Source organism: Dermacentor albipictus, unplaced genomic scaffold (genome assembly GCF_038994185.2).
Source record: "Dermacentor albipictus isolate Rhodes 1998 colony unplaced genomic scaffold, USDA_Dalb.pri_finalv2 scaffold_12, whole genome shotgun sequence".
Taxonomy (NCBI): domain Eukaryota; kingdom Metazoa; phylum Arthropoda; class Arachnida; order Ixodida; family Ixodidae; genus Dermacentor; species Dermacentor albipictus.
The window spans coordinates 14,984,335-15,004,372 of record NW_027225566.1 but is presented as its reverse complement, the minus strand read 5'-3'; the positions used below and the strand labels follow the sequence as shown (position 1 = coordinate 15,004,372).

General features: G+C 46.4%; 1 pseudogene; it reads right to left on the bottom strand.

Annotated features, from left to right (window-relative positions):
- Window positions 1–721: 721 nt before the first annotated feature.
- On the bottom strand, window positions 722–19,110 carry LOC139051487 (uncharacterized; annotated as a pseudogene).
- Window positions 19,111–20,038: the final 928 nt, after the last annotated feature.

Below are 20,038 nucleotides of genomic sequence, written 5' to 3'. Positions count from 1 at the left end.
TCCTTGATGCCAAGCACTGTGCTATTATGTACTCGAGGCGAGTACCTCTGCCTATGTTGCCGAGTGTCCAATGTGAGTGAGTGTGAGTGCAGAGGTATGCAGAATTTGCCCATGAACTGACACTGGTGGATGGAATTTTACTCAAAGGCAGTTACGTTATCATCCCACTGAATATGCAAAGTGATGTGCTTGAGTGCTTGCATACTGGTAGTCAGGCTGTTGGAAGATGTAAGGCTTGAGCCACTCAGTCAGTCTGGTGGCCAGATATTAACCAACACATCCAGAGTTATGTGTCAAAATGTCCTGTCTGTCAATAGCACTGTAAACCAGGCACAGCCTGTGATACACACTCCACTTTCAGAACACCCATGGTAAGTGATTAGAATTGATCTCTTTGAGAATGGAGAGATTACCTCGTAGTGGTAGACTATTACTCGCGCTTCTTTGAACACATGAAGTTGAGGCGTACTACCACACAGAACATAACTCAAGCACTGAGCCAGATCTTCGCTCACTTTGAGACACCAGCTATTATATGACAGGACAACCGTCCTTAGTTCGCTTTGGCACAATTCAGTATGTTCGTCAAGCAATGGGAATTATGTGATGTAATCAGTAACACCTACTTACACCAGAGCAACGGTGCTGCAGAAAGAACTGTACAGATGGCTAAGCAGTTGCTCAAGAAGTCATCCAACATTTAAAAGGCTCTGCTTGCTCATCATGACCTCCAGGCAAAGAAGGGCTCACACTTGCTGAACTCGTAGGAAGATGTGCCAGTGGCACCAAGAATGCTGAAGCCATTGGGGAACACTGGGACATTCAAGAAAAGAAATGAAGCATATACGGTCAAGCAGCGCAAGTGATACGACTGGCAACACAGGACTTTGGAAAAAGACCCTATACAACCACAGACGGCTGTCCGTATCCTGTCCGGTGCTGCAACAGGGACAGTAGTTGGGCCAGCTCCCACTTAACGTTCATATGTGGTGAGCACAGCTAGTGGTCTCACTCGATGCACAAGTAAGCATTTACAGCCATTGCAACCTGGAGCATTCACAAGAAGTGGACGTAAGAGTTCGAAGAGCACGTGAGAAGTAAGAGCTCCAAGTCAGCTCTACTTATGACTGGGGCCACTCTAAAGCAAAGGAGATGTGTGCGCCACCGCAACGAGATGGCGCTACGTACACCATCATGAGAGATGTGGAACGATGCCTCTGGCAGAGCGGCCCAGACCATGCGAGCAAAGCCGGCATGTAGCCTTGCATGTTTTGAATATGTAACCTATTATGCAGTTGTCAGTTAAAAAAAAAGTGTTGTATGCTCGTCACTTGATCACGACACATATCAGTAAAGATAGACAAATAACGGAAGGTGCATTGTCCAAAATTTCTAGACATGCTTGTGCCACCTCATCCTTCAATACATATGAGAACAGAAATTTTTTAAAATAAAACTCGATGCGACATAAAATGAGCAAAAATACGTATAAGCCAGTTTGTTGTGTAGAGTAGTGGATGTCAAATAAGAAAAAAAAGACAGACTGTAAGTGGAAGGGATTGACAAGGCGAGGCTTTGAGTTGTGGTAGAAGGGGAGAGGAAAGGGGCTACTAATGTTGGGTTCTTTCAGGAGTTGAGATAAAAACCAGAAACACAAGAATTTACATGGAGTGGTAGGCACTGCCAATCCAGTGTGCCATGTTTTCTAAGAAAGCAGGACCTATTCATTTAATCTCTCTGGAAGTTCATAAAAGAGGGGGCGGGATGAAGGATTGCAAAGAAGGGAACAGGGTCAAACAAATTGAGGTGTAGCAACCTGTGTAAACCGAAAGCAAAAAACATTCATACACATGCTTGTGAGAAATAGAAAAAAAAGAAAATGAATAATTACACAGTCACTCCCGCTCTTTGATATTAAGAGCTTATGATATCAGTAATCAATGATAGTGAACTGTGGTGTCCGTTGACCGCCTCTAAGTGGCTTTCGATCGTTCAAAGCCCCTTACCTGCATCGTCCTTCGCTACATCTTCTTTTGCCTCCCATGGGACAAGTTCACCTTCAAGTATACATCATGCCACCACTCAACTTCTCGTCGCACTTGTACAGTGGTATGACTCCCCCTCTAAAGGCGTGGGACCTATGATGACGCCCTTTGATAGAGGAAGACGAAGCATCTGGAGCAGCAGCTACAAAGCCTACTGGATTTTGGCCTGACAAATGTCCGTAGCCTATGAGCATCGTCACAACAGAATAGATTTTCTAAACGAGATATACAGGAATAATGCAGTTAAGCTAACATTGGAAGAGTTCGCTAATGATACGGCAGTAGATATCCTGAACGTTTTGCTCCAGCGTTGGTCATTGTCACCCCTCCTTTAATGATATGTATACTTAAGTACAAAAAGGAAGCTAGAGGCAAATTAAGTTAGCGTCGTATCTTTCGTAGAAATTAAGTGGCATGATAGTGTAGCAGTGTCTTCTACGCTTAATGTACGTGGTTGGCATTGTTTTCTAGCCGATAGTTGGTATAGGTAAAAGCTGATTTGGCTTCTATCAGATTATGTGGTTTGAGCTTTAGTGAAAAGCGATTGGGCTTCAGGGTGTTTCACAACACGACTGATCAGCTTGTCACTATACAGGGAAATGAGGTCCCAAGAAAACTGTAGTACAAATAAATAGAAGAGTTAACTGATGGGCTAGTTGGCGATCTTGCATACTGAAAAGATTTTGCGCCAAAGAACAACACACACAAGAAAGACAGTTGAAGTAGCGCCCGTGGTGTGGTCGTCTTTCTTGTGTGTTGTTTTTTGGCGCAAAATCTTTTCAGTATACAAATAAATACCTTGCAACATGACCACAGACAGAAGTAGCTACATAGAAAACACGAAGTACACAAAGCGATAGCGAAAAGAAACGTGGCGTTATAAAACAGAGAGCGCTGTGATGGTTTACCAAATATGAAGTATTCAGAGGTGTATAGAAAGGTGCAATGGTGTCCGGGTTTGCGTTGGCTAAATTAGTGCTGTGCTTAAAATCTGAAGTGCCGGCGTGACTGGAACTTAATCAGAGGGCTGTCAGGAAGCTAAAAATGGGGGCGCGAAAAAAAAAACAGAAATGAAGCAGTGCAGCGAGACCGATGGGCTGGGCTTCCTTCGAATTGCGGGAGGCTGAGAGCCGTATTTGCTTCCAAGGAAAGCCGTAGGTGTTTAGGATACCTATGTAGCAAAAGTGTTGAGTGACAGTGGATAAAAGGAATCAGGACACTAAGTAGTAATGTTTCGCTAATAGGGTGGACAGCAGCGTAGAAAACGTGGTAAATGTAAAATCAGAGATGCAGAAACAGTGCACTGGATAAGAGCAATGGAGAGCGAACCAATTCAAAAGGCAATGCGTTACTGTTCCAAGCCAGATCGGGTGTCCGAGAAAGCGTATAATTGCAGGATAACATTCTAACTTGGAAACGACATGACAATAGCAGGAGGAAATGTGGCCAAAGTCGTTCAACAAATTCTGTCCGATTATCGGAGCATCCACACAGCTACGGATGTGAAAGCCGTAGGCATAAATACGAGGTATAAGCTATAAGGACAGTAGGCGAAATATAAATGGAACTGGCGGTGGAGACTAGTAAATTACAGCTGAAAGATTGGTGGCGAATAGGAAGGGAAAAGATGTAGACAGGCGAACTTCCTACAATTACTATAAGGGTCATTAAAATTTAATGCACCAGAAAGATTTAAAGATTGAGCTTGGTAGCACGGGCCACCACTCCTTTCTGAGCTTGGGCTAATGACGGTGCTACGAGGATGGAATAAGTGCTTTCTGGGTGGAGAACCACCGTAGAAGAAGGATACAAAAATTCGATGAGGGCTCTAGTTTGTAAACAAGAAAAACGAAACGATTAATATTATTAAAGCTAAAAGGTCCTGTACTTCTCTTCATGTAGTCATTAAAGTGAGCTCATATTGCCCTCTAGATTTCAATGTGTTTCGGCTTGTATAGGTTCTTGGGAAAGCGTGAGGCGAGTTGTCTCCCGCATCTTGTATTGCATGGCTATTTGAACGCAGCGGACTACTAGCCAGAACGCTGCCGGTGCTGCCGCCGAGATGCCCGCATGTTGTTGTGGTTGTTGAAGTTGTCATCCCTCAATAACCTAGCGCAGTCCCCTCTGGGGGATCGGTAATGAATCGGGTGGTGCAACGGGTCAATTTCGAGGCATATAATTTTAATAAAAACTCGTAGTTTGAATTTGTGAGAAAAAAATTTTATGATATGAACTCTATTTCCTCTACATATCTCAATACAAAAATTAAATTACAAATGAAAAATGCAACGAACACTGTTAGCAGCTTTAGCTGCTTCGACATCTGAGGATGCCATTTTAGACATTTTAGCTGTTTCGCATAGAAAATGGCCCTAGACATCGCAAATTCTCTTCCTCATGCTACTTTGGCTCGAGCGCAGGAAACGTGAGGAGGCTCAGCTTCGTCGTCGTCAACTTGGTGGAAGAGGCTCGCCACCGGTTTTCTTGCGAAAGCGGCCTCATTAATAGTGTGTGGTTTATCTGTACAACCAGCTATATTTTCGTATTGCTTTATGTAAAGAACCAAATTCAGTCTTGCTGGAAGTCTTAGTTATATCAGTCACTGAAAGTGCTCAAATAGGGACCAAGATATATATATATATATATGACACCCTACACATTGTCTACCACGATCCAGTGCCAATGGGGGAGCAAATAGTTGGTGCGGCGATGCACATGGATACTGCGAAGTTGGACGCTTGGACTAAATGCCCCGACATGCACAAAATTTTGAGTCACTCAAGGGTGCACGTCTCTAAAATGGGGCGTTCTTTCATTCATACTAGAGAACTTCCGTTAAGTACGAAGATGGATCAGTGACCAGCCTCGCTTCGGGTCTCTTCAATCTTTTAAGCAAATAAAATAAAAAATTCTGTCCAATCGTGGGCTGAAAGCCACGGACCCTGAGCCCAATAATGGCGCACTCTATCCATCAGGCCCCAGAGGCATGCATAGCTCGAGTGGCGTGTACCTCGTGCCGCATAGGAACCACCTGCTTCGAAAATCGAGATAACGTGAGCATATACCACTTTTCATTACGCCACAGACGCAGGAATGGAACGTGCAAAAAGTTTGGTGGACCCCACGCATGCGACGGAACCTTTGCTGAGTGAACCCCTTTTTGTTAAGTAATGTTACGCAAAAACAAACGCGATATTTATGGTAATGTAACGCAGTTCTGTACATGTAACAGGATAACACATATACTTGGATAATGGGGTGATGTTAGCTTTAAGGCAGCAGATATTACCACGGATATTCTTTGATGCAGCGCAATAATGAATTACCTTTTGCTGGTGTTTTGCATTGTGCATTATAACTAACACTTATAAGACAGTTCCTTTGCGTTACACATCATCTGAAATCGCCGTGTTCGTCGTTGGAGATGCGAGTTCAACTAGCACCATTTCGCAAGGTTGCATGGGTGTTATTTCATGAATTGAGGCAATGCATGGATCGAATCCCAGCCGCGAAGGCATGATTTCGATGGGGGTGAAATGCAAAAATGCCCCTGTGCCATGCATTGGGTGCCTGTTAACGAACCCGAGGTGGTCAAAATTATTCCGGAGTTCCACACTACTGCGTGCCTCAATAAAATTGTGGGCACACAGAACCCCAGAATTAAAACAAAAGGTACCTGTTGTAGACCTCCTGTCGGCATGACATAACGGTGAGAAGCCGCGCGTGCGTCAACAAGAGAAATGTGGGCCGTAATAAGGTACGTTTGGCGACTCGAACGTTCTGGCGAACACCCCGGTGATCTTGTCACATCAACAATTTTGGGGGTGGGCGGATATAAATGTTTAGGGTGACAGTTAACGATATGCACACCGAATATGTCTACCGTGAAGGTCGTAACCACTGGTTTTCGGGTTTTCTCCGGTAGACCCTAAACTATACCGCGGACACTGAAGGCGTTGGCTTGCAGCGGTCATTGTGGTGGCCATGGATCACTGCACCCGTTATGTCTACCCAACGAAGCGCACAGCGAGAAACGATACTCATTCACTGAGCATGGTCGCCACGCGTCGTTTGGATCGCACATTGAAGCGTAACGTACAGGCTCTTGTTCCACTAGGCTGCGTCTTTCGTAAACCCATGTCTTCTATGCTCCATGCACGCTTGACTCTGATTTTCTTCTTGAGGTCTAACGCAACTCAGTTGCACACACGGCTTCTTGATTACTTCAGATTACCCAACGGCGCTTATCCTCTTTTGGACAATGACCAGGAAAGCGACGGTTAAAGAGTGAAAGCGAGATACAAATTGAAAGCTAAAGTCGGGCATAACGAGGTGGGAATAGCAAATATAATAATAAATTACGTTACTTTGAAGAGTGATACTTCTTTAGAGAAACGTATTATTTAGGAAAGAAAAGGAAAGAAACTTGTGATAAGACCGTGAGTTTCATAAAAAAAAACTTCTACTTATTCATGTTTTTATCCTCGTTTCACATGGGTATTCGCAAATGGCCATAAAGATACTCTGCTGCTCCAGTCACTCACTTCTTCACATTTCTCCTACGACCATGCTTTAAAGAACCAACGTCAACATCAAAATGTCTCACTTCTTGCCTCTGGTTGTATGCACAAAGCCACAAGGATCCGGAAGCCGCTACAGCATTGCGGCATGATCTATACGGCAGTTGACAGTGGCCCAGTCAATTGTGTGGTAATTGGCAGGGAGTATAATGTGGTAGTCAGGTGAGCGGTTTGTTCCTACTCGGAAAAATCAGAGCAGCCAGCACCCGTAAATTCAGGGAACAAAGCAAACAAAGATTGGCTTTAAAACAGTGTGAGTAGCTCATGTAGACTACGAACAACGTGCCCTCGGTATAATTCGCCTAAGATGCAAGTCCTCTTGATGCGAAAGCGCCAAATGGCTCACTGAGCGAGAAAGTCTGCGTCCGGCATTTTCAGCAGCGAAATGGCAGCTCGCTTCGTATTGGCTGCGAAGCCACGGCACGAGCGCGCCTCGACGGAGCCGAGCGGGAGAAAGGGAACACCTGCTGCTGCAGTAGCGCGCCGGGTGTTACGTGAGGGGAGAGCGTACTGACCGAAAACAAATCGTCCTCGATCTCGGAAGCCTGTTTTATCCGCGTGTTCCTTGTCAGCGCAAGCTCTCGCCTGCGTTCCAACTGCACCTCGGTAAGGTCAAATCAAAACGCGCCAAGCGTCTCAACGCGTTCGCTCGCCCGCGAGGGGATCATAACTCGAAGGACGGCTCAGCGGCATTCAGTTGGGTATTAATGCTTTGGCATTCACAACTCATAAGTGCTCATATGTCCTCAGATTCATATTAAAGCTTGGCTTAAATTACGTAAAATACCCGGTACATGTGTGTTTAATTCACCAACGAGGCTTATAGTGTTGGTTAATGTTTCCTTTATCTCTCTCTCTATATATATGTAAATATATATATATAAGTAGTCGCATCATCAGAAGCCAACAAACACAGACACCAAGGACAACATAGGGCAAATTGTGCTTAATAAATGAAATAAAGCAACGATACATTAATGGAAATTAAAGTGGCTGCAAAAACAATTTGCCACAGGTGGTAACCGAACCCACAACCTTCGCATATATATATATATATATATTTATATATATATATATATATATATATATATATATATATATATATTGAAAGGGGGTTTATTGCAGCTCGTACGAGGGATCGCAAATAGCTCTTGATCGCGAGTCCTAGCCGTTCGCATCAGCAGCCCGAGCTCGGGTCTCGCGCCGCAGCGGTGGCAGTCCGCACAGCGCCACATGCACGTTACCCACTACAACTGCCTCCGCGGCAAAGAGAAGCCATCCTGGCGACCTAAGGTGATGACATGATAAGGGGGTCGTGGTACGGCTTCAGGCGGCTGACGTGAACCGTCTCGCGGCCACGGCGATGTTTGTCTGAAGATGACGTCACCGCTTCGGCCGCATAATTCACCGGCGATGTACACGCGACGATCCGGTACGGACCCTGAAATTTTGGAGCAAGCTTTGGGCTAAGGCCTGGAGATTGGAAGGGCAGCTGAAGCCAGATGTGAGAGTCCACGGCAAAGGACTGTGTGGGCTGCCCGTTGTCGTGGCGATCTTTGTGCATTCTTTGGGTATCCGACGTGAACGAGCGAGCCAGTTGGCGGCACTCTTCAGCATGGCGAGCAACTTCGGAAAGAGCGGTGAATTCAGAGGCATCTGGATGATATGGTAGCACGGTGTCGAGGGTAGTGGATCGTTCACGTCCATAAAGAAGGAAAAATGGGAAGAAGCCTGTGGTAGCCTGAACGGCGGTATTATACGCGTACGTCACAAAAGGGAGGACATCGTCCCAATTGGAATGATCAGACGCAACATACGTGGTGAGCATGTCACCAAGAGTGTGGTTGAACCGTTCCGTTAGACCATTAGTCTGTGGGTGATACGCCGTAGTGGTGCGGTGAATAGTGCGGCAGGCGGCGAGTAGCTCATTAATAACTTCGGACAAGAAGACACGGCCTCGGTCGCTGAGCAGTTCTCGTGGTGCGCCATGCCGTAACATGAATGCGGCGACGTCGCGAGCAGCAGCTGAAGCAAGTGCAGCAGTTTCGGCATATCTTGTGAGGTGGTCTACTGCGACAATTATCCAACGATTTCCTTTAGCAGTGGATGGAAGAGGCCCATAAAGGTCAGCGCCAATTCGATCAAAAGGACGTGCAGGACACGGTAAAGGTTGCAGATGGCCAGTCGTATGAGGAGATGTCTTGCGTCGCTGACAGGCTACACATGACCGAATGTATTTGCGGACGTAAGAACACATGCTGTGCCAGTAGTAGCGCTGACGGAGCCGCTCGTAGGTTTTCAGTACGCCAGCATGAGCTTGCTGTGGGTCGGCGTGGAAATACGTGCATATGTCGGAGCGCAAATGGCGAGGGATGACTAGCAGCCATTTGCGACCGTCCGGCTGATAATTTCGGCGGTACAAGATGGCGTCCCGTAGCACGAAATGGGTGGCTTGGCGACGAAGGGCTCGAGGGCGTGTAGCCGTCGAAGAACTGTGAAGAATGTCAATGAGAGACACAATCCACGGATCTTCCCTCTGTTCAGACGGCATGTCAGTAACAGCAAGTGTAGCAACCGGGCACTCTTCGGGTGAGGGTGGCGTTTCGTCGGATCGCATGGGTGATCGGGAGAGTGCGTCGGCATCAGAATGTTGGCGCCCGGATCGATACATGGCGCGAATGTCAAATTCTTGGAGCCGAAGAGCCTAACGTCCAAGACGGCCTGATGGGTCTTTCAGTGCCGCAAGCCAGCAGAGCGCGTGGTGGTCAGTCACAACATCGAACGAATGGCCATACAAGTAAGGGCGAAATTTGTTTAATGCCCAAACTATAGCCAAACATACTTTTTCTGTGACAGAATAATTGGTTTCTGCCTTCGTGAGGGCACGACTCGCGTATGCAACCATATATTCCGGAAAGCCTGGCTTGCGTTGCGCAAGGACGGCTCTAAGACCAACGCCACTGGCGTCCGTATTAACTTCGGTCGGTGCAGTCGGGTCATAGTGGCGTAGAACAGGCGGTGAGGTAAGCAGACGACGCAAAGTGGTGAAGGCTTGGTTACATGCCGGAGTCCAATCGCGAAGGTCACCTGGGCCATGGCCAGGAGCTTCGTCAGGGGAGTGATGATGCAGGCAAAATTGCGCACAAAGCGTCGAAAATAAGAGCAAAGGCCGATAAAACTTCGGAGCTCTTTCAGTGTAGCCGGCCCTGGAAATTCTGCGATAGCATGAAGTTTTTCAGGGTCGGGAAGGACGCCGTTTTTGGAAACGACATGGCCATGTATCGTCAGCTGGCGGGCGCCGAAGCGGCACTTTTTCAAGTTAAGTTGAAGGCCGGCGGTGGCAAGGCAAGTAAGGACGTCGCGTAGACGAGAGAGGTGAGTGGTGAAATCAGGGGAGAAAACTACCACGTCGTCTAAATAACACAGGCACGTCTTCCATTTGAGGCCTCGCAGAATATTGTGCATCATTCTTTCGAATATCCCGGGCGCATTGCAGATGCTGAATGGCATTACTGTAAACTCATACAGGCCCTCAGGCGTAATGAAAGCTGTTTTTGAGCGATCGTATTCATCTACTGGCACTTGCCAATAGCCCGATCCCAAGTCCAAAGAAGAAAAGAATTCAGCACCATGTAGACAATCCAGGGCGTCATCTATGCGCGGTAGAGGATAGACATCTAGTCCTGTAATCTTGTTGAGGCGACGATATTCCACACAGGAACGAATCGAGCCATCTTTTTTCTTAATGAGTACTACGGGCGATGACCAAGGGCTGCAGGATGGCTTGATAACACCACGGTCAAGCATATCCAACTTGCTCGGTGGATGACAAGCGGTACGGACGCTGGCATAATGGTGCGTGATGTCCCGTATCAATGTTGTGAGAGACGGTACTTGTGCGGCCTAATGATGCTTGGTTCCAGTCAAAAGAGGCGTGAAAATCATTTAAAAGAGTAATTAGCCGCTCACGTTTTGTCGGCTCGAGGTCATCGGCAATGGAGCGACAAAAAACATCCGGTGGTACTCGGTTGGATGGCACATGGGGTGTCAGTGCGGTTACGTTGGCATTATCCACGTCGTCGGCCATAGGGAAATGCACAATAGCGTCAGCGTCCACAGACTCGACGGTACCAATAGTCTCGCCACAGTGCAAAGCCAAAGTGTACGAATTTGGGTTTGAAGTCAGTATTTCTGCAGCACCATGGTCAACCGTGAGGAGGGCGAAAGGCAACAATATAGGCTGGCGGCGAATGAAGACGGCAGCGGGTGTAAACATGACCGTCGCTTCGGCAAGTGATGCCCATGAAAGAGGGACAAATACAGCACTGTGAGGAGGAAGGTCAGTATCTGAAGCTACACAGATCCTGCTAAGATCCTGAACTTGAAAGTCGTGAGATGGCAAATCGCTAAGAACGGAGAACTGAACCTCAGCACGCGCGCCGTCGATGACGGCATGATGGCGTGACAGAAAATCCCAACCAAGAATGACATCGTGGGAGCAACAAGTCAACACAAAGAAATCAATGGAATACAAAATGTCTCGAATCAGCACTCTGTCAATGCACATAGCGACTGGCTGTACTTGTTGCGCACTGGCTGTTCTAAGCAATGGAACCGAAGGCTTCACGGCCACTTTCCGCAATGCACGACAAAGCTTCTCACTAATCACGGATACAGCAGCACCTGTATCGACGAGCGCAAGGGATTTGATGCCATCAACGCACACTTCAGTAACGTTAGCGGGGGAAAAACGAGGAGTTTGATGTTCCGACGATGATGCAGTTCCTGCCTCAGGAACTGCGGAAATCAGTTTTCCGCCTCAGTGTACTGGCACTGGGTCTACGACGCATGGGTGAGAGTGAGCGCCGACGAGGGGAAAGCGAGCGACGCGTGCCGTAGAGCTGTGACTGCGGTGCCGGTATGTCATCAGCAGCGTAGACTTCCGGTGGTGATCGTGAAGGCATGCGGAAAAGTCGGAAGTCGGAGCTAGGTCGTCGCGGGGTGCCCACAAAGGCCGGCAATCGCCGGCGGCAGAAGCGCACTACATGACCCGGGCTACCGCAGGCATAGCATATTGGGTGGTTGTCAGCAGTGCACCAATGATTTGGACCCTGCTGCTGTGCACTGAAAAAGGGATCCGCCGGCTGGCGAAGCGAAAGCGGAGGAGAGAGCACCGGCGGGCGAGGCGCTGAAGGCGGAGGAGAGAACCCCTTTAGACGAGGCGCCCGTGCATCGGCTTCAGCATACGTCAGAGGCGCGGCTACGGGAGCCGGCTGACACGGAGGTGGAAGAGCTTCGGTCACTTGCTCTTGAATTATCTGTCGGAGCGCTGGAGCCAAACATTGTGAAGGCTTCTCCGTGGTCGGCAAAATCGAGAGCTGTCGTGCGACCTCCTCGCGCACAAATTCTTTTATTTGCGTCAGCAAAGTTCTGTAGTTGTCGCCAATCAGGCACGTACCCAGGATTTTTTTTCGGGGGGGGGGGCACCACCTCCTTCATCATCATCATCATCATTATCATCATCATCATCATCAGCCTGTTTTATGTCCACTGCAGAACGAAGGCCTCCCTGCGATCTCCAATTACCCTATCCTGCGCCAACCGATTACAACTAGCGCCCGCGAATTTACTAATTTCATCGCTCTACCTACTGTTTTGTCGTCCTCGATTGCGTTTCCCGTTCTCTTGGAACCCATTCTGTAACCCTAATGGTCCAACGGTTATCTAACCGGCCCATTACATGACCTGCCCAGCTACATTTTTTCCTCTTGATGTCAATTAGAATATCGTCTATACCCGTTCGCTCTCTGATCCAAACCACTCTCTTGCTCTCTTAATGTTATGCCTAGCAATCTTCGTTCGATCGCTCTTCGAGCGGTCTTTAACTTGCGCTAAAGTCTCTGCCTCATATGCACTGGCGAAATGCACTGGGAAATGCACTGGGAAATGCACTGGCGAATGCACTGGCACTGGGCATTTTGCACTGGCAAAATGCCCAGTGCCAATCCCATCAGTGCAAAATGCCCAATCAGTGCACTGGCAAAATGCACTGATTGCACACCTCACTTTTCAATAATAATGGTAAGCTTCCAGTCAGGAGCTGGCAATGTCTGCCGTATGCGATCCAACCTATTTTTATTATTCTGTGAATTTCCTTCTCATGATCAGGGTTCCCTGTGATTAATTGACCTAGGTAAACGTACTCCTTCACAGTCTCTAGTGGCCGACTGGTGATCCTGATCTCTTGTTCCTTTTCCCGGCTATTTATCATTATCTTCATCTTCTGCATAATTATATTCAACCCCACTCTCACACTCTCTCTGTTAAGGTCTCCAATCATTTGTTGTAACTCGTCTGCATTGTTGTTGAATAGAACAATGTCATCGGCAAACCGAAGGTTGCTGAGATATTTGCCGTCGATCTTTACTCCTAAGCCTTCACAGTTTAATAGCTTGAATTCTTCTAAGCACGCAGTGAATAGCTTTGGAGAAATTGTCTCCCTGTCTGACCCCTTTCTCTATAGGTATCTCCCTCATTTTCTTGTGTAGAATTAAGGTAGCTGCAGAACCTCTGTAGATATTCTTACGCGAAGGACGAGTCGGTAAGACGAGAAACTATTTACAGATTATATTTAGAACAACGGTTGCAGCGCTGACCGGTTAGATTCACAGCGCGAGCCCAGTTCGTTCTTCCTCCTCTTTTCTGGAGTGATGGTGCCTACGTGCCTCGTTCAAACAAACAAATACCACACGCATGTAGCAATATTTTCCAAGCTTTTTACGTGAGCGTTCTGTACTCCTTGATTACATGGTGCGTCTACGATTGCTGGTATCTCTACTGAATCAAATGCATTTTTGTAATCTATATAAGCCACATAGAGAGGCTAATTGTACTCTGCAGATTTCGCGATGACCTGATTGATGACATGGATGTGATCCATTAAGGTATCTCTTCCTGAAGCCAGCCTGTTCCCTTGGTTGACAAAATCCAGTGTCGCCCTTATCCTATTGGATATTATTTTAGTAAACATTTTATATAATACTGGGAGCAAGCTAATGGCCCCATAATTTTTCAATTCTTTAACGTCTCCTTTTTTGTGGATTAGTATAATGTCTGCATTCTTCCAGTTTTCTGGGACCCTTGCAGTCGATAGACAAGAGCCGCCAGTTTTCCAAGCATTATGTCTCCGCCATGGATCTTTGATTAAATCGACTGTTATTCCACCTTATCCTCCCGCTCTTCATCGTTTCATGTCTTGCAGGGCCCTTCTGACCTCATCGCTAGTAATAGGAGAGTTTCTGTATCCTGTTCATTACTGTTTCTAAGTCAGGTATCGTGACTCCTCTGGGTACTGTATACAGGTCAGCTTAGAATTTTTCCGCTGCTTTTACTATATCTTCGAGATTGCTGATGATATTATCCTTCTTATCTTTTAGTGCATACATCATGGTTTGTCCTATGCCAGGTTTCTTTTTTACTGATTTCAGGCTGCGTTCATTTTTACGGCTTCTTCAGTCTTTCTCATGTTATAGTTTCGAATATCAGTTATTTTCTCCTTGTTGATCAGTTTTCACAGTACCGCGAATTGCGTAACGCTGTGTGGCCGCCAGTCCCATACAACCGCGTAGAGCGCAGGACTCTGCGATTCTAGACGTACTGCGCTCACCGCGGAAGGTTAGAAAAACACCCACATAAGCACAGCAGAGAAGTGGCTACGTGAGGCGGTTCGACCGATAACTGTAGAAGCGTCATTCAAAACAAGTCATTGTTCTCCACTTCCAGCGGCGTTTTCTCTACTTCCTTTTTAAATAAAAAGGTGTTGATCCATAAATATTGTCATAAACAGCGGTCAACTCTTTTATTATTCGCTTTTGCTTGCAGTTTGGCTGTTGCCTTGGCTCTCTCCCTTAGTAGATCGCTTAATTTCTCAACTCCTTGCGATTTTTGTTTCCATTTGCCAATTTTGCACGAAAAGTGCTATACAGTTAGGGAAAAATAGACGAGGTAACGGGCGACAGTCATCATGCTTATGGGTTTAAGGGTTATTGCAGGGTTTCATGATGGACGCTCTTTCACATTATTTTATTTCCCACCTTATCTAACCCATATCACGCGTATATTGCTCCGGGCATCTGACAACGTCGCGGCGAGCCACAACTCAAGGAAATAATGAAGCAAAGGGTTAAGTTAAACGCACTTGGCGTTTTCTCCGGCCGCAACTTGTTCCATGAGAGTACAGACCAGCTGAGTAACAGCCGCATCCCTCTACTGGTCCCAGGATCAGCCTAAACAAAGAAGGTTGAACTAACCAAAGCAACAGCTATGAGCGTGACGGCTGAATAGATGGTGACAACTGAACGCATCTCGAGTTAATGGCGCGGGTGCGGAATCTATGAGAAAACTGTCTTTCACATTACAAGAGATGCCGATAACTACCGCCATCTAAAGGAGTGAAAAAGGCAGCATAATGCTGACCGATGAACAGCTGCCAAGTCTTAACATTGATCTGGCGGCGCTTTAGGAATGTGTGGGGAGTGGTGGCGTGGGTGGGGAGGGGGGGGGGGGGGTTATGCCACTTGATTTCGGGGGCCCGGGCCCCCCCCCCCCCCCTGGGTACGTGCCTGTCGCCAATAATTAATGCTGCTAACGAATCTTCCGTAGGCGGTGGGCGCCGAGCTAAGATACGTTGTTTCCGTAGCTTGTCAGAACTTTGGCAGAAATTGATAACTTCGGCCCCGTAAGCGGATCCTTCGCTAACAACATCTGAAAAGCGTCCTCATCAACGCCTTTCATAATGTGTTTTATGTTGTCCTGTTCTGACATTGACGGATTCACGCGCTTACACAGGTCAATGACATCTTCAATGTAACTTGTGAAGGTTTCACCGTGATGTTGCACACGCCCCTGTAAGCGTTATTCTGAGCGAAGCTTGCGCACAACGGGACGCCCGAACACTTCTGAGAAACTTGTTTTGAATGTGCTCCCAGTCGCGAAATCGTGTTCGTGGTTTCGGAACCAGACGTTCGCGACGCCGGTTAAGTAAAACAACACGTTGTGCAACTTGGTGACGTCGTCCCACTTGTTATGCTGGCTCACCCGTTCGTAAGATGACAACCAATCCTCCATGTCATAATCATCGGTGCCGCTAAAGATAGCAGGATCACGCTGGCGCAACACACCGGAAACGATGACCGCCGGAGGCTGTGGTGCATCTTCCTGGGTGGTTTCGTCAGGCATGGTCGCAGCAGTCGATAGCGTCCGGCTTCGGAGTTCCAGTTTCCGAGGTCTACCCCGCACCTCCACCAAATGAAAGGGGGTTTATTGCAGCTCGTACGAGGGATCGCAAGTAGCTCTTGATCACGAGTCCTAGCCGTTCGCATCAGCAGCCCGAGCTCGGGTCTCGCGCCGCAGCGGTGGCAGTCCGCACAGCGCCGCATGCATGTTACCCACTCCAATATATATATATTCATGGAAACAGGGCCACGTGATATTTATTTATTTATTTATTTACCGAGTACCTACATCGCCATAAAGGCATTACGTAGGGGGGAACAAAATATAACCAGTAATACAGAAAACCTTTTGGACAGATATACTCACAAACAGAAGCACTACAATAGCTGTTAGGGAAAGGCATACAAGTAACGTGAAACAGGCAGGTTCCAAGGTATATAACACATACATTTGTTTTACAAGAGCGCCGTCACAGCATTGAATAGAATAGTTCATTATTTGACACATTTACTATATCATTTGATAAACTGTTCCATTGTGTAATTGATTTGGGGAAAAATGAGTAGTACAAAGTGTTTGTTCTGCAGTCATAGGCTGAGATCTTTTTGTTGTTATCACAGCGAGTCGATATATAATCTAGTTCCAGGAGATGGTTATAGCGATTAATACCTGTCTGATTATTATATATTCGGTGCAACACTTTAAGCCTTAACTTCTGCCTGCGCATATGTAGTAGATCCCATCCTAAAGTGGCCTTCATTTCGGAAACACTAGAGTACGGGCTGTAATTATTGCAAACAAACCTTACTGCTTGGTTCGGTAGCTTTTCCAGTCTATTAATGAGGTAATCTTGATAGGAATCCCATATTACACAAGCATAATCAAGTATTATTCTAACATGAAAGAAGTATAAAGTTTCTTTAACTTCGCGTGTTGCCTGTTTAAAATTTCGGCGAATAAAATGTAACATCCTACTAGTTTTTGCTATGACAGTGTCAATCTGTTTATGCCAAGTGAGTGATTCGGTGAAATAGACTCCTACGAACTTATATTCCGACTGTATGTCGATAAGCGTGCCACTGATGTTATATCAGTGCTAAATTTTGAATAATTTTCTGGAAAAACTTACGCTACTGGACTTTTTTATATTTAAATTCATGTTCCATTTTTTTACACCAGATCGCTACCTTATCTAAATCTGTTTGCAATGTATCTATGTCATCTTCAGCGGTAATTTCTCTGTAAATCACACAGTCATCAGGAAATAGTTTTATGGGTGATGTAATTAGTTCGACAATGTATTTTAAGCTGATTAAAAATAAAAAAGGGCCCAGTACGCTTCCCTGAGGAATGCCCGAAGGAACAGTAATTCGTGAAGATGGAGCGTTGTTTAGGACAACAGATTGGGTTCTTCCGCTTAGGTAGTTTCGTATCCAATTTTGAACGTTTTGGTTTATATTTAATGCAGCAAGCTTTACATCTAGGAGCTTATGGGACACAATATCGAAAGCTTTTTGAAAATCAATAAAAACCGCGTCTACCTGGCTATTGTTATCAATGGTTTTAGATAAGAAGTGCTGGAATTCTATTAGTTGTGTGTTGCAGGAATTACCTTTGCGGAATCCATGCTGGGAAGGTGTAAAAAAAGCGTTTGAGTCAAGGAATGCAGATATGTTACTACATAAAATGTGTTCGAATATTTTGCAACATATTGACGTTAGTGAACTCGGCCCATAGTTTTCTCTGAGTTTTCCATCGCCCGATTTAAAAATGGGTGTCACACTTGCCGTTTTCCAATCTTGGGGAATGAGGCCTGTTTCAAGGGAAAGCTTATAAATGATCGCTAAATACGGAGAAATGATGCTATGGCACTCTTTAAGGACCACTGGGGATATTCCATGAGGTCCAATTGCTTTTGTACCATCTAAATACCGTAATAAAGAGTCGACGCCACTAACACTAAATTCAATGTCTGGCATCATATCGTCTTGATTGGCGTTGTTCAAAAGCGAAGTCTCCCCAGGAGGTAATAGCGAAAACACAGATTGGAAGTACTTGTTGAAGCATTGCGCCCTCTGATAGTCCGACGTCACGGTTTTGCCGTCAACAGTTAAAGATGGTATTGATATGTCTTCTTTTCGATTTTGTTTTACATATTTCCATAAAGATTTTGGGTTTTCTCTCAAGTCCTTGTTTAATTTAACAAAGAAGGTATCTTGGCAGACTTAATTGTTGCTTTCAATAGCTTATTTATCTCTTGCAAGCGTTTCTGATTTGCCAGACTGGTGTCGGCAGAAATTGTTTTATACGTTTGTCTTGCTTTCCTTATAAGCTTACATATTTCTACGTTAAACCAAGGTTTTTGTTTTTTTCGTTGCCGCAGGTACCTGCATGGAACATGAATTTCGACTAGTTTAAGTATTTTGTCTCGAAATACTGACCACAAAGTTAACGGACAGCGTGCGTTTGACATATATTGGAAAGTAGGAAAGAAATTTTCAAGTTCGGTCCTAATAGTAGCATAGTCTCCTCTGTCGTAGCTGTACACTTTTCTTTGCGGAATTTGCGCCATCCGTACTCGCTGTATCTTAAGTTCTATGACAACTGCCCTGTGGTCACCAATACCTGGGCAAGCAGCAATTTTTGATATTATGTTCGGCTCATTGCAAAGTACTAAGTCTAGAATTGCATTTTCTCGCTTAGGTTCCAGTACGTACTGCTGCAATCCATTTAATCCGAGCAGTTCTTCGAACTCTGTGTAAATACGGGACCTATTACCAGCCACACATCCGGCGTTCCAGTTGAAGTCTGGCAAATTGAAATCCCCCCTAGAAAATCTCAGACAGCAATCCGAATGAGCCGCTGCTGCCGGGTGGGCGGTAGAATGTCCCGTACACTACATTGTTTCCGTTAGGCAATTTCACAAGGCACCACACAGACTCAGAATTGTTTTCAAATAAAATTTGTGTACTTGACAATGCATTTGATATCAAAATGAATACTCCCCAGCCATGTCCATGCCTATTTTTCCGATAGACAGTGAAACGAGGTCGAAAGATTTCTACTTTAGGTATAGTCTTGTCTAACCGTGATTCGGTGCCCATCACAATCTGAGGTTTAACAGTGGCTACTAAAGCCATGAAGTTATCGACTTTGTTCTTTATGCTGCGACAATTTACAAGCAGGACAGAGAGCCGTTCAGGCTGCGAGCAACGTGCTGAGTTATCTTTCGGAGGAACGGAATGCGTCATTTGCCTCTGTCCAGTCGCGCATGCGCCTGATGATGATGTCTGATGACGATATGATGTCTAACATGATTATTGTTCGGCAGGGATCAGGAATTGCGTGTGCTTCAGTTGCACAGTGAGTAAGTGCAAACTTTATTCGAAATGTCCGGCGATTTTGGCGGGGTGGGGCCATAAGCACCCCTACCTAGATGACGAGCTCGAGTCCTCGCGCACAGGTGGCTCCTTCGGCGTGCCAGACGGCCCACAGCTGATCAGCGAGGTCGTGGCTGAGGAGTGCCGCCTCCCAACGCACCCCTTGGTTCGAGACAGCCATGTCTACCCCGTTCGTCGGGTACTCCTGCTGCTCGGCTTCACCAGTTGCACAGTCAAGAATTATTTTCGTGGGGGGCGAGGGAGGCGGGGAGGTGGCTAGCATTTGACAAGAGAGATGCGGCATTTAATTTCGTAGTATCACGCTACAGAACCACGATTTGATATGAGGCACGCCTTAGTGGGGGACTTCCGTTCATTTCGGCCGCCAGGGGATAGTTAACGTGCCTCCAATGCTCGGGCGTTCTTGCATTTCGTCCCCATCGAAATGCGGCCGCCGCGGCCGGGATTTGATCCTAGGCCCTCGTGCTTAGCAACACAACACCATAGCCGCTAAGCCACCGTGGCGGTTCTGGAGAGGTGGTGGTTAGGGGCAGGCGGATATCGTCGCACGTCGTATCATTCCCTGGTATCCCATGTTTGCGCCATGTCCGCAGTATGGCAGCTACGTCACGAAAACTTATAATTTTCATTCGTGTCATCACATCTGCGTTTAAGAATTGATTTGTATTCTAGGGTTTTACGTGATTTGACCATGAGGCACGCCGTAGAGGGGGACTCCGGATTAGTTTTGACAACCTGGGGCGCGTTTTTACACCCTCGTAGCAAATGAACATTCAGC